Source organism: Rhincodon typus, chromosome 33, assembly GCF_021869965.1.
Source record: "Rhincodon typus isolate 14 chromosome 33, sRhiTyp1.1, whole genome shotgun sequence".
Taxonomy (NCBI): domain Eukaryota; kingdom Metazoa; phylum Chordata; class Chondrichthyes; order Orectolobiformes; family Rhincodontidae; genus Rhincodon; species Rhincodon typus.
Window position 1 is genome coordinate 30,995,327 of NC_063364.1, and position 12,886 is coordinate 31,008,212.

Below are 12,886 nucleotides of genomic sequence, written 5' to 3' on the forward strand. Positions count from 1 at the left end.
GAATGAGGGGTTGGGGTGGGGGTCGAGGAGGAAGGGAACACACACAAAAACAAATAAAATAAAGCAGCGGCGAGGAGGAAATTGCAATAATCTTCAATGAAGTTCAGCGGCGAATTGTTGCAATTGACAAGATCCCAAGGCGATTTCTCTCCTTCCACCGATTACCTTGTAATTGCAATTCTATTTTGCAACAATATTTGTTACTGTTGCTGTTTTGTAGCAAAAAAAAAGACAGGGCTTTTTCTCTGCAAATTGGGAACGATCAGACGGAATGCCACACACAAACAGAGCCACAATCCACACCACGCGGCTTCCCCTTCCTTTGCTTTCCTATTGCTCTCTCTCTCTCTCTCTCTTTCTTTCTTTCTTTCTCCTTCCTTTCTTCTCCTCCGAAACTGCCCCGAGAGCCTGACCATATTTGGGTGGAAAGTAACCAACGTTCCGCGGGGCCGGGCCTCAGCCAATCGGAAGCCCCCGTGACCCACGTGGGGTACGCCCGCCGTCCCGGTGGGGGGGGGGAAGAGGCCTCACCAGCCAATCGGATGCGCCGGGCCCTACCATTGGCCGGCGGCTCCCGTCCTTGTCAATCAAAGCCAGCCCGGGCACCGCCTCCCCGTCTGCTCTCGCCGAGCTGTCAATCAAACCCACGAGGGGCCGCCGCGGCCGTAGCGCTGACAAATGCCTTTGATTCTGCCTACTGCTTGCAAATAGCGACTGGAATGCTGCTTAATTAGTTTTGAATGTCTTTCCCCCCAACAGCTCAAACAATCTGTCAGTACCATGTGGTAGAAGGATCTGTGTGTGTGCGCGAGGGTTTTTTTTGTTTTGGAGTTGGAGGAGGTGGGGGGGAAGAGTGAATAGAAAATCTGAATTCTTTTTAATGTGTGTGTGCTTTTCAAAACACATTAATAAAATCTGATGATCACCACTACAAAACCCATCAACTCCGGTGACAGTCGATGCTTAGCAAACGTTAATCGTAAGATGCCTTTTGAGAGGGAGTGCAGCCAATTTGTACAATCGCCTTGCATGAATATGTGTGGAGGGGTTAAGTAAAAGGACTCTCCACCCCCTCCAAAAAGGCTAAGTTGCTATTTAACATTTAAGTTGCTATCTCTGATTCAGAAGCTTAAAACTGAGTATTTGCAGTTTCTTATTTCCCATACGAAGACTTTTGCCCCCTCAATAAGAGCTATGTAAATACTTCCATAAAGAAGGCAGATGTGGGAACGTAGGAAGAACCTATGGTAAAAATTGAAAGACTGATTGTGGAAATTTCCCTGTTATCATAATATCTAGAGCAGAGTGATTATTTTGAAAGCCAGACTGCAAGTTCTAATCGGGGTGAAGTTTATTCTCCCAACTCTTGTCATTGTTTAATTTCCCATTCAGCCTCCTCTATCATCGCAAGTACTGAAACAGCGAAAAAATCTTATTTTGTTTGCATCTTGTCGTGATCTGTTCCATGCAATAAATTATGACCTTAGTGCATAAATCTCAAGCGCTTGACAATTATTTTTAAAGTGTTCGAATCCTAATTGGAATCGTTTCAACTGTTTATATTACATGAAGTGTCAGGGTCATTTGCTACTGAAAAGATTAGTTTTCATTGGCCGGTTAATTGAGAACGCTGGAAACATCCCACGTGGGACTGAAATTGACTGGCAAAGGCTTGGCTGAAATATGACGGTAAGAAAGAAATCCAGGAGCGGAGCTTCTAGCTCTGCAGTCCGCGCTGTTAACGTGTCAAAAACAATGGAAGTCTAACAGGGCCTCATCAATGTTTTAACGGAGACTTACATTATTGTAGCGCCTCTCACGATCGAACAACCCGAAGCATTCATGCAGGCTGAGGTAGTAGGAGCTGCAGATGCTGGAGAATCTGAGATAACAAGGTGTAAAGCTGGATGAACACAGCAGGCCAAGTGGCATCAGAGGAGAGAGAATCTGAGATAACAAGGTGTAGAGCTGGATGAACACAGCAGGCCAAGTGGCATCAGAGGAGTAGGAAGGCTGACGTTTCGGGCCTAGACCCTTCTTCAGATTTCTAGGCCTGAAACGTCAGCCTTCCTGCTCCTCTGATGCTGCTTGGCCTGCTGTGTTCATTCATGCAGGCAGCCAATTTGTGCACAGCAAGCTTTTTTTCCCAAGAGATGTCAATACACACCTCTAGAGCAGATGGGACTTGAACCATAGCCTCCAGGTTCACATATAAGGACACTACTGCTATGCCATCTAAGCCTTACATGGCAAACTCCCACAAACAAAAATGGAACCCAAAATAGAATGTTTTCCCAGATGCTATCAGTTGTGAAGAAGGGTCACTGGACTCTAAATGCTAACTGTTTCTCTCTCTTCCCCCCCCACAGATTCTGCCAGATTCATTGAGATCCTCCAGCAATTTCTGTTTTTGTTTCAGATTTCAAGCATCCCCAGTTCTTCAATTTGTCAAAACAGGTGACAGCCATTCAATGGCCCCATTTCTCAAGGTAATGTCTTGACCAGTCAACCTGCCTTTTTTTTTAAATGGGATGTGGAAACATTATTTATTGTGATTTAGAACAGCTAGAGCAGAGGTTTGGTATTTAACCCAAGTTATTGATTAAGACAAAAGCAAGCTTTCTTCATCATTTCACTCAACTGAAATTAAAATATAGTCAGTATAGAAACACCTTGGTGCTCTAAAATAGAATATGATGTGCCAAAGTAACAGCCTTGTTCTACAATAATAAGTCTGTTCACTTTTTTTTATTGTGTGTCTACCGCAAAATATATTGCACTGTGGCAAAGTTTGACATTTCCTGATGAGAAACATTTAGAATAAAAACTGAAAGAATGGCAGATGCTGTAAATCAGGAACAAAAACAGAAGTTGCTGGAAAAGCTCAGCAGATCTGGCAGCATCTGCGAAGAAAAATCAAAATTAACATTTTTGGGTTCAGTGACCCTTTCTCAGAACTGATGGTAGCCAGGAAAATGTTGGTTTATATGCAGAGGTTGGGGAGGGAGTAAGGAGTAAATGATATGTGGAAATAGAGCCAAGAAGAGAGAGAACAGCAGTTGGCTAGACAGAGGAGCTGATAACAATCTAGCTAGGAGGGTGAATAGCTGTTAATGGGAACTATTAGTAACTATTAATAGGTAGTGTGTAATGGCAGCCTATGTAATTAGCTACCATCCCACCAGCATCCACATCCAGAAGACCATCAGATGCTATTTCAGTCACCTCCAGCAAGATGCCACCACCAGACATATTCCCTTCCCCTCCCTTTTCCACCTTCCACAGGGACCATTCCCTAAGGGAAACCCTGGTCCACTCTTCCTTCACTCCTGACACACCCACAGCACCTTCCGCTGCAACCAGCAAAGGTGCAACACCTGCCCTTTTATCTCCTCCATCCCCATTATCCAAGGGCCTAAACATACCTTCCAGGTGAAACAGCACTTCACCTGTACTTCCCAGAATCTGGTCTACTGCATTTGCTGCTCACAATGTGCTTTCCTCTATATTGGGGAAACGAAGCATAGACTGGGTGATCGCTTCACAGAACATCTATGTTCTGCTTGCCAAAAAAAGACTGAGTTTCCAGTTGCCTGCCACTTTAACATACCACCCTGTTCCCTGGCCAACATCTCTGTCTCTGTTGCTGCAGTGCTCCAGCGAATCTGTGCAAGCTGGAAGAAACACGCCTCATTTTCCACTTAAGGACCCTGCAGCCCTCCAGACTCAATATCAAGTTCAATAATTTTGGGGCCTAAACTCTCCCATTCCTAGCCCGCTACCTCCCACACCAGGCCTTGTTATCACAGTCTGCCATTTCACACTACCTATTGTGAGTCACTAACAATCCCCATTAATAGCTATTCACCCTCCTAGCCAGATTGTTATCAACTCCTTTGTCTATCCAACTGCTTTTCTCTCTCTCTCACACACATTCTGAGGAAAGTTCACTGGACCCAAAATGTTAACTCTTTTTCTCCTTCACAGATGCTGCCAGACCTGCTGAGCTCTTCCAGCAACTTTGTTTTTGTTCCTGACTTACAGCATCCGCAGTGCCTTCTGTTTTTATTTGCTTTTCTCACTCTTTGGCCTCTATCCCCACCTATCATTTACTCCTTACCCCCTATCTTCTGCATATAAAGAAACATTTTCCTAGCTACCATCAATTCTGAGGAAGGGTCACCAGACCTGAAACATTAACTCTGATTTTTCTTCACAAATGCTGCCAGAACTGCTGAACTTTTCCAGCAACCTCTGTTTTTGTAAGCAATTACAAGTCTATTTCAGCCTTTTCTGCCTGGTTTGAAATTTTAAACAAAGTGTAACAATTAGGCGTCAATCATCACTAACTGCTGCATTTTCCATGGTACCACCTCAAGCAATCAAGAGTTCAGAGGCCAACCAATCAGCACTCTCCTCTCATACAGTCTGGTTTTCCTCTTTAATTGGTTTTCTTGGAAAACATTTGGGTGTGTTGCACAATGAAAAGTTTTTGATAAAATCTGTCTTTTTCAGGAATTAAATGTTTTTATAGTGACTGGATATTGCCTTTATGTATGTGAGGTCAATTAAGGGAGCACATTAAGACTTAAAAAAAATTCAATTACCTTGGCTTTCCCAGTCTGTGAAACCTCCTCCAGCCCTACAACTCTGAGATTTCTCCATCCATCTGGTCCTGTCTCCTGCACATCACTGATTCCCTTCACCTTTGCCACTGGCAGCAACCCACCCAGTGGCTCAATGGTTAGCACTGCTGCCTTGCAGTGCCAGGGACCCACGTCTGATTCCAGCCTTGGGCGAGTGTTTGTGTGGAGTCTGTACATTCACCCTGTGTCTGTGTGGAGTTTTCTCCGGGTGCTGTGGTTTCCTCCCACAGTCCAGAGATGTGCTGGTTAGGTGGATTAACTGTTGGAAATGCAGAGTTACAGGGATGCTCTTCAGAGGGTCAGTGTGGTCTCAATGGACCAAATGGCTCACTTCCACCAAGTAGGGAGTCTGAGTGTGATTTAACCCTTGAGTTACCTGGGCCCAAAACTTTGGAATTCCACCCTCAAATGTCTGTACCTCCATTCTCTGCAGAACAAGCTTTAAAACCTAACTCCTTAACTTGACCAAGTGTTTGGTCACCTGTCCTATTAGCTTGGGGTAAAATTTGCTTTGATAAGAAAGGTGCTAGATAAATATAGATTGTTGTTGTTCATGCCTCAGGTTTAAATCCTTCCTTGTTCTGAGGTGAGATCCCACATGAATTTTGAACTTCCATATACCATTTGCGGCCTTTTTTCTCATTTGAGTTATAAGTTTATCATTTTTAGAATATTTATGTGTACATTTAGAATCCAGATTGTGACCTAAATGTAATATTTTGCTCTTCTTGTCTGAAAGAGTATCATAATGATATCAGAAAGATTACAGCGCATGCCTCAATGTTACCAAATACAAACAGCCATTCAGCTTCACATAACCAAATAGTTTGCATCACATTTAACTGTCCTGTTTCCACAGCCCTTCAAAGCCTTCCCTTTCATCCACCTCCACGAACCAGAGTCAAGTGTTGACTGAGTTTCTCCCTCATCCTTGGAAGTGATTCCCCAACCCTGCAGCTCTCCAAGACATCCAACCCTCATGTTCGTCTATCTCCAAGCCATTATCAGTGATTAGTCCTGACCTTCAGTTTCTGGAGTCTCATAGGCCACTGCTCTGCTGATTCTTTTTTTGTTTTTGTGTTTTTTTTTTCTTTTCTTTCTCTCTTTCTCTCTCTCTCAAGCTGTTTTTTGTTCTTTGTTCCTGGGTCATGAGAGACATTAATGAAGTGATGGTTATTGCTTCAACTAATTGCTCTGAAAATCTAATTTCAAATAACTTTCCTACCCATCCCCCGGTTCCCTTTCCAGCCCCACCTCCTCCTTTACGTTCTACTTACTGACCGTCCCTTTCAGCTACCTGCTGGATTCATCCCTCCCATCAACCAACCAGGTCGTACCTACTACCAGTGTCCACCTATCACCACCATTCTGCTAACCCCCTATTTTTCTGCAGCTCCCCCTACCCCCACATCCAGTCCTGAAGAAGGGTAGTACCTGAAACGTTGACCTCATTCCTCCAGTTGCTGCCTGGCTTGCTGTGTTCTTCCAGCCTTCTGTTTGTCTACCCAGGCTAATGATCTGGGAACATGGGTTTGATTCCCACTATAACAGACGATGAAATTGGAACTGTGGGAAACTGATCTAATAGCAACACAACTGTCATGCGTTGTAGGATCCCATCTGGTTCACTAATGTCCTTCAGTGAAGGAAATCTCACCCAGTCTGGCCTACATGTGACTCCAGACTCACAGTAAAGTGGTTGACTAACTGTCCTCTAGTTAATAAATGCTGGCCTAACTAGCAATGCCCACATCCCATCAATGAACTAAAAAGAGAAGAAAACACAGCAACCAATATTGACACAGCAAGCTCCCACAACCTGTAATATGATTAAAAACAGAAATTTCTGGAAAAGCTCAGCAGGTCTAGCAGCGTCTGTGGAGAGAAATCAGAATTAACTTTTCAGGTCAAGTGACCCTTCCTCAGTAACATGATAACCTATCTCTTTAGTGATGTCGGTTGAGGAGGAAATTTTCCTTTATTCATTCACAGGATGAGGGCATCGCTGGCTAGGCAGCATTTATTGCCCATCCCTAACTGTCCAGAGGGCAGTTAAGAGTCAACCACATTACAGTGGGTCTGGATCACATTAAAGGCCAGACCAGATGAACTAGATGGGTTTTTCCGACAATCGGCAGTGGGTTCATGGTCATCATTAGATTCTTAATTCCACATATTTATGGAATTCAAATTCCACCACCTGCCGTGGTGGGATTTCAACCTGGGTCCCCAGAACATTATGGGTCTCTGGATCAACAGTCCAGTGATAATACCACTAGGTATATATATACCACTAGGTACCACATTGCCTCCCCTGCTGGCCACAACACTGGGAGAGAACCTGCCTGCCTTCCTAACTAATTACATGGGATCTTTTACATTCAGACTGGATGTTAGTCATGGTTTCAGTCTCATAGTCTCATTCTAAGGCCGGACCTTTTGACAGTGCACTGCTCTCTCAGCACTGGCAGTGGGGGAATGGATGATGAAGTCTATTGAGTGGGTGCTTATGGCAACAACTTTCTGACTCAGCTGATGAGAAGTGTTTGCCACCCTGATTCAGCAAAAATTCCCAAGAAGTTTTTGTGGGCATGGAATGCATAGGGACGTGATGCCAAGACACATTCCTTTTTCTGCAGAGACACACAGCTCCAACCTTTTGTAAAAATTGTGGCTGATGGGCGCCAGACGTCTGTCTCCAAGAGTCTCAGATACTGAAGTCCATGTATCTACAACAGTTTACACCATATTCCACATATTGACCGATGCAGTAATTGAGAAATATCTTTTTAAAAGGCTATAAAGACTATCTAGAAATCCATCAACTGAGCTGGCATCGCTGAGTGAATCAAAAGCAGAAAGTTCATTATTTATTTATCAACTGCATTTTCAATAATAATCTCACTGGGGTACAACAATGTCCTATGGTATGATTTTTTGGCATTTAGTGTTGGCCAGATATTCAACTAGTGAATGCTTCACAGCATTTGCACTTTCTGTATGCTTCTTGTATTTTCTGTGTGTCTGCCTTTGCTCAGTGGGGAACATCCTCCTCTCTGAGTCAGAAGGTTATGGTTTCCAGTTCTACTCTGGAGCCTCAAGCTCATGGTCCAGACCATCAGTCCTGGTGCAGTATTGAGGGAGTGCTGTACTGTCATAGGTGCCATCTTTCGATGAAATTTTAAACTGAGGTCCTCTGTTCTTGCCCTTTTAAGTGGAAGCATCTCAGGATGGATGCCACCAATGGAATGGAGGAGACTAGTGTTCTGACTTACAAGTAAAATTCAGGAGGGAAGCAGAAATAGAAATTGCAGGAGAAACTCAGCATGTCTGGCAGCATCTGTGGGGAGTGAAACAGAGTTAACATTTCAGGTTCAATGACTACTCTCTTTATTGAAGGGCAACCCCGTTTAGCAGCTTTACAGCTGTCCTCTCAGATGGACATAAGGGACCAAAAACAGAAATTGCTGGAAAAGCTCAGGAAGTCTGTTGATAGAAATTGGAGTTAATGTTTCAGGTCCAATGACCCTTCCTCAGAAGTCTAGCAGTTCTTTTGCTTTTTTTATTGAGGACATAAAGGATTCCTTGGCTCTATTTCAAAGGTAAGCGGGAGAGTTCTCCCTGGCATTCTGGCCAATAATTACCCCTCTACCAATATCACAAAATAGATTGACGGGCCATTTACTTCAGGCCTGTTTGTGGGAGCTTGCTGTGTGCAAATCAGCTGCCGTATTTCCTATATTACAGAAATGATTGCACTTTAAGTAAAAATAAACAATCATTGATTGTAAAGTACTTTTGGGACATTTTGAAGCTTCAAAAGGTGCTATATAAATGCAACTGCGTTTCTGTTTTTTTTATGAGGACAAATTTAAGTTTGTCTATAATGCCTTTCAAGGTTGAACACCTGAAACCAAGTTCTCAACCCACTCATGAAGATTAGGTATCACAGAGCTATTGGCATTTACAACAGGAACACCTTGCATTTTTGTATCACCCTAACTAATAAACCATCCTTTCACAGGAACATTGTCAAACCAAAATACTGAGTCACTCAAGCAGATAATTAGTCAGATGAGCAAAAATCTTTTTCAAAGAGGTAGGAGTTAAAGAGTGTCTTAAAGGAGGAAAGGAAAATAAAGAGATAGAAAGATCCAGGAAAGTAATTCTAGAGGTTAGGGTGGAGGCAGCTAAAGGGCTGGCTGCTACTGTTGGAGCAGTTAGAAGTGCAGATGCTGAAATAGCCAGAATTAAAGGAGTGCAAAGATTTCAGAGGGTTATGGGGCTAGGAGAGATTAAAGGAATGGGAAGAGATGAGGAGTTTGGAACCGGAGAGACAGGTCTCATGATTTAAATTTAAAATTTGGGTTAGAAGCCCTCCTGAGCAGCTGGGAAAGGCCCCACCCATAAAGAGGGTAACTAGTTAAATTTTCCCCAAGCTGTCGGGACTAATAGCCAGCAGTGATCACTGCACTATGGCTGTACAATAGGAATCTTTTTGACCTTTAGCTTCTGGAGTGCAATCACCAGCTGAGTCATTTCATGGGTTCACAGTCTCACAATGTTACCACTTTCGTTAAACATAATCAATTGAGGTCCATAATTCTACTTATCCGGCTAGTTTAGCAGTTGGCAGGTTGCTGTGAAAGCCAGTACTTTATTTTCTTTCTAAGCCTGACTCATTGAATGATGTGGAGCCACAGATGTGTCAATGGCGGATTGGGTTCCGTTCCAAATAACCCCTCTAAGTTAATGAGAAGCCATGTGCTGGCTAAGTAGTTATAGGCTTATGAGTGCCTTAAGGGGGGGAATACGTTGCCTGACAGCTGTGACTCAGTGGGCTTCGCTTTGCCTCTGAGTCGGAAAATTGTACGTTCAAATCCCACTTCAGGACTTGAGCACACAGCTAAGGCTGACACTCCAGAGGCTCCAGTACTGAGGGTGTGCTGCACTGTTGGAGATGGCAGCTTTCAGGTGACATATTAAAGTGCATGCTGTCTCAGGTGGATATAAAGTCATAGAGTCATTGAGCTGCACAGCATGGAAACAGACCTTTCGTTCCAACTCCTCCATTCTGACTAGATATCCTACATAAATCTAGTCCCATTTGCCAGCATTTGGCCCATATCCCTCTAAACCCTTCCTATTCATGTACCCATCCAGGTGCCTTTTAAATGTTCTAATTGTACCAGCCTCTACCACTTCCTCTGGCAGCTCATTCCATACACGCACCACCCTATGCGTGAAAAAGTTATCCCTTGGGTCCCTTTTATATCTTTCCCCTCACACCTTAAACGTATGCTCTCTAGTTTTGGACTCCCCTACCCTGTAAAAGATTCCCTGAAGTTACTTCAAAGAAATACAAGATGTTCTTGATGGTTTATCCCTTGAGCAACATCACAAAAGCAGATTATTCAGAAACTGTTGCTTGTGGGATCTTGCTTGTGCAAATGAGCTGCCATATTTTCCACAGTACAATAGTGATTTTTTTTTCAAAAATTATTAATTGGCTACAAAGCACTTTGGAACAGCTTCTGTCATTGGAGCAGAGAAGGACATTGAACTATGGCTGACATCATCTAGAAGTAGTAAGAGCCTATAATATATGTGACTGTTTATTAATCACAGTTCATCAAAAATAAATGAAATGAGAAGGAACAAAAAATGATGGGAAAACTCAGCAGGTCTGGCAGCAGTTTCAGAGAGAGAGAGAGAGACAGAGTTAGCATTTCAGGATTTTTAAAATTCACTCATGGGATGTGGACATCACTGGCTGGATCAGCATTTATTGTTCATCTCTAGTTGCCCTTGGGAAGGTGGTGATGAGCTACCTTCATGAATCACTGCAGTCCACTTTGTGAAGGTACAGGGAATTCCAGGATTTTAATCCAGCGACACTGAAGGAATGATGATATATTTCAAAGTTGAGCTAGTGAGCAGCTCGGAGGGGAACTTGTAGGTGGTGGTGTTCCCTTGTATCTGCTGTCCTTGTCCTTCAGGATGGTGGTGGGTTTGTAAAGTGCCGTGCAAGGATCCTTGGTGAATTTCTGCAATGCATCTTGTAGATGGTACGTACAAATGCTACTGAGCATTGGTGGTGGAGGAAGTGGATGTAGTGCCAATCAAGCGGGGCTGCTTTGTCCTTGGTGGTGTCAAACTTCTCGAGTGTTGTTGGAGCTGCACCCATCCAGACAAGTGGGGAGTATTCCATCACACTCCCAACTTGTACCTTGTAGATGATGGACAGGCTTTGGGGAGTCAGGAGTTACTTGCTGCGGGATTCGTAGTCTCTGACCTGCTCTTGCAGCTACAATATTTAAATGGCTAGTCCAGTTCAGTTTCTGATCAATGGGAACCCCCAGGATTTTGATTGTTGGTCTTCTGTAATAGTTATGGAGTGATGTCAGACTTTCTCTTGTTGGAGATGGATGTGGTGTGAATGTTACTTGCCATTTGTCAGCCCAAGCCTGGGCATTATCCAGGTCTTGTTGCATTTGAACATGGACTGCTTCATATCTGAGGAGTCATTGGATAGTGCTGAACATTGTCATTGGCGAGCATCTCCACTTCTGTTGTTATGTGGGAGGGAAGATCATTGATGAAGCAATTAAAAGTGGTTGGGTCCAGAACACTATACTGAGGAACTCTTGCAAAGTTGTCTTAGAGCTGAGATGACTGATTTCCAACAGCCGCCACTATGTTCTCATGTGCCATTTGCCTTTAGCATTGGTTACATTTTGTCAATTTTGGAATCTGTTCAAGGTGTAAGAAAGTTTGAGCAAGTGCAGAGGCAGGGAAAGAGAGAAAACCAAAAAGGACACCTACGATAAGTTGGGAGAGATTTAATGACAAAGCAGAGTGGCAATACGTCTCAGGAAACTGTGAATAGCAGTGACATTACCATCAGCAGTGAGTGGTCTGAAGGAATGGGAGCAGTGGTTATTATGTGACTTCAATGTTGGCTCTAATCGAAAGATGAAGTGTTCATCTTTGAGCTTGATTGAAATAGTATCAGAGACCCAGGCCAGAATGGGAGTGGGATGAGAATTAAAATGGCAAGTGACTGAGATCTCAGGGTCACACTTACAGGCTGAACAAAGGTGCTCAGCAAAGCAAATGCCCAGACTGCATTTGATTTCCCCAGCGAGGAGGAGACTCCGAGCAGCAAATAACAGCATACTGAATTGAAAGGACAAGAACTAATGAACAGACCATTGCAGATCAAAAGAGATTGAGACCTCAGTCCTCGATGGGCTGTATGTGAGTTATAGAGCTCATCTCATTTACAAAGATAGTCTTATCAAGGTGAAGCCAATTTGGCTGACTGTGGAACTCCTCCTTAAAAACGTGAAAGTAAATTGTCACAAGATTTCATCTTTGAATGAGACTGCATAGCCTGCCAAGCTGGCACACACCCTCCCCTGGTGAAAACTTAGTGGCTGTCTTAACCAGCTTTGACAGGCTCTATGGGACTAAGCTAAATTATTTGACAACATTAAGAAAAAAAAACGCCCAGCTAGAAAACAAGCAGCCTTGATAAACATGGAAATAATATTTTAGGGCTACTGTTAACATCTGTTACTGTTAAGAACAATGCAAACTCTTTCATAACCTTCCTACGTGTGTACATACGTGCTGGAAAATATTAAGTTGTGATTTTAGTTATTCACTTGGTGAACTAGTGGCTCTCTTGCCTTTGGGTCAGAAGGTTGCAGGTTCAACTCCAGCTCCATAATGTCAACACACTCCTTGAGGCTGATCTTCTCAACAGCCAAAGTGTTATCTTGTCAACAGAGAAACGTTTCCTTGGAACACAGAACTCTCTTCTGAATACAATGCAAACTGTTTGGTAGTGGAGGTGGGAATGAAAGGATGTCCCCAAAGGTGATATCTGTGAAACAGGGAATTATCTCCTACCTTGGTTAGTATCCAACAAGTTGGTTGATCTGTTTCTAGTTCACCGTGTCTGCAGGATGTCGCTGTTGTGTTTGCTCATAGACCCAGTGTTCTGTGTACTTCTGAAGGAATTCATTGTGTGTGGACCTGTTGCAACAATCTGTTGTGGTGTTTTCTAGATGCAAACTGTCTCTGGCAATTAAAGATAATATTCAAATTGTAGCTATCGGGAAACCAAAGGATATCATGACTTTATTCAAAGTAGGACAGTTTCCCCACAATTTGAGTCAATATTTGCCACTCAACTAACATCAACCTCCAATGCTCCAGGGAAAAGAGTCCTA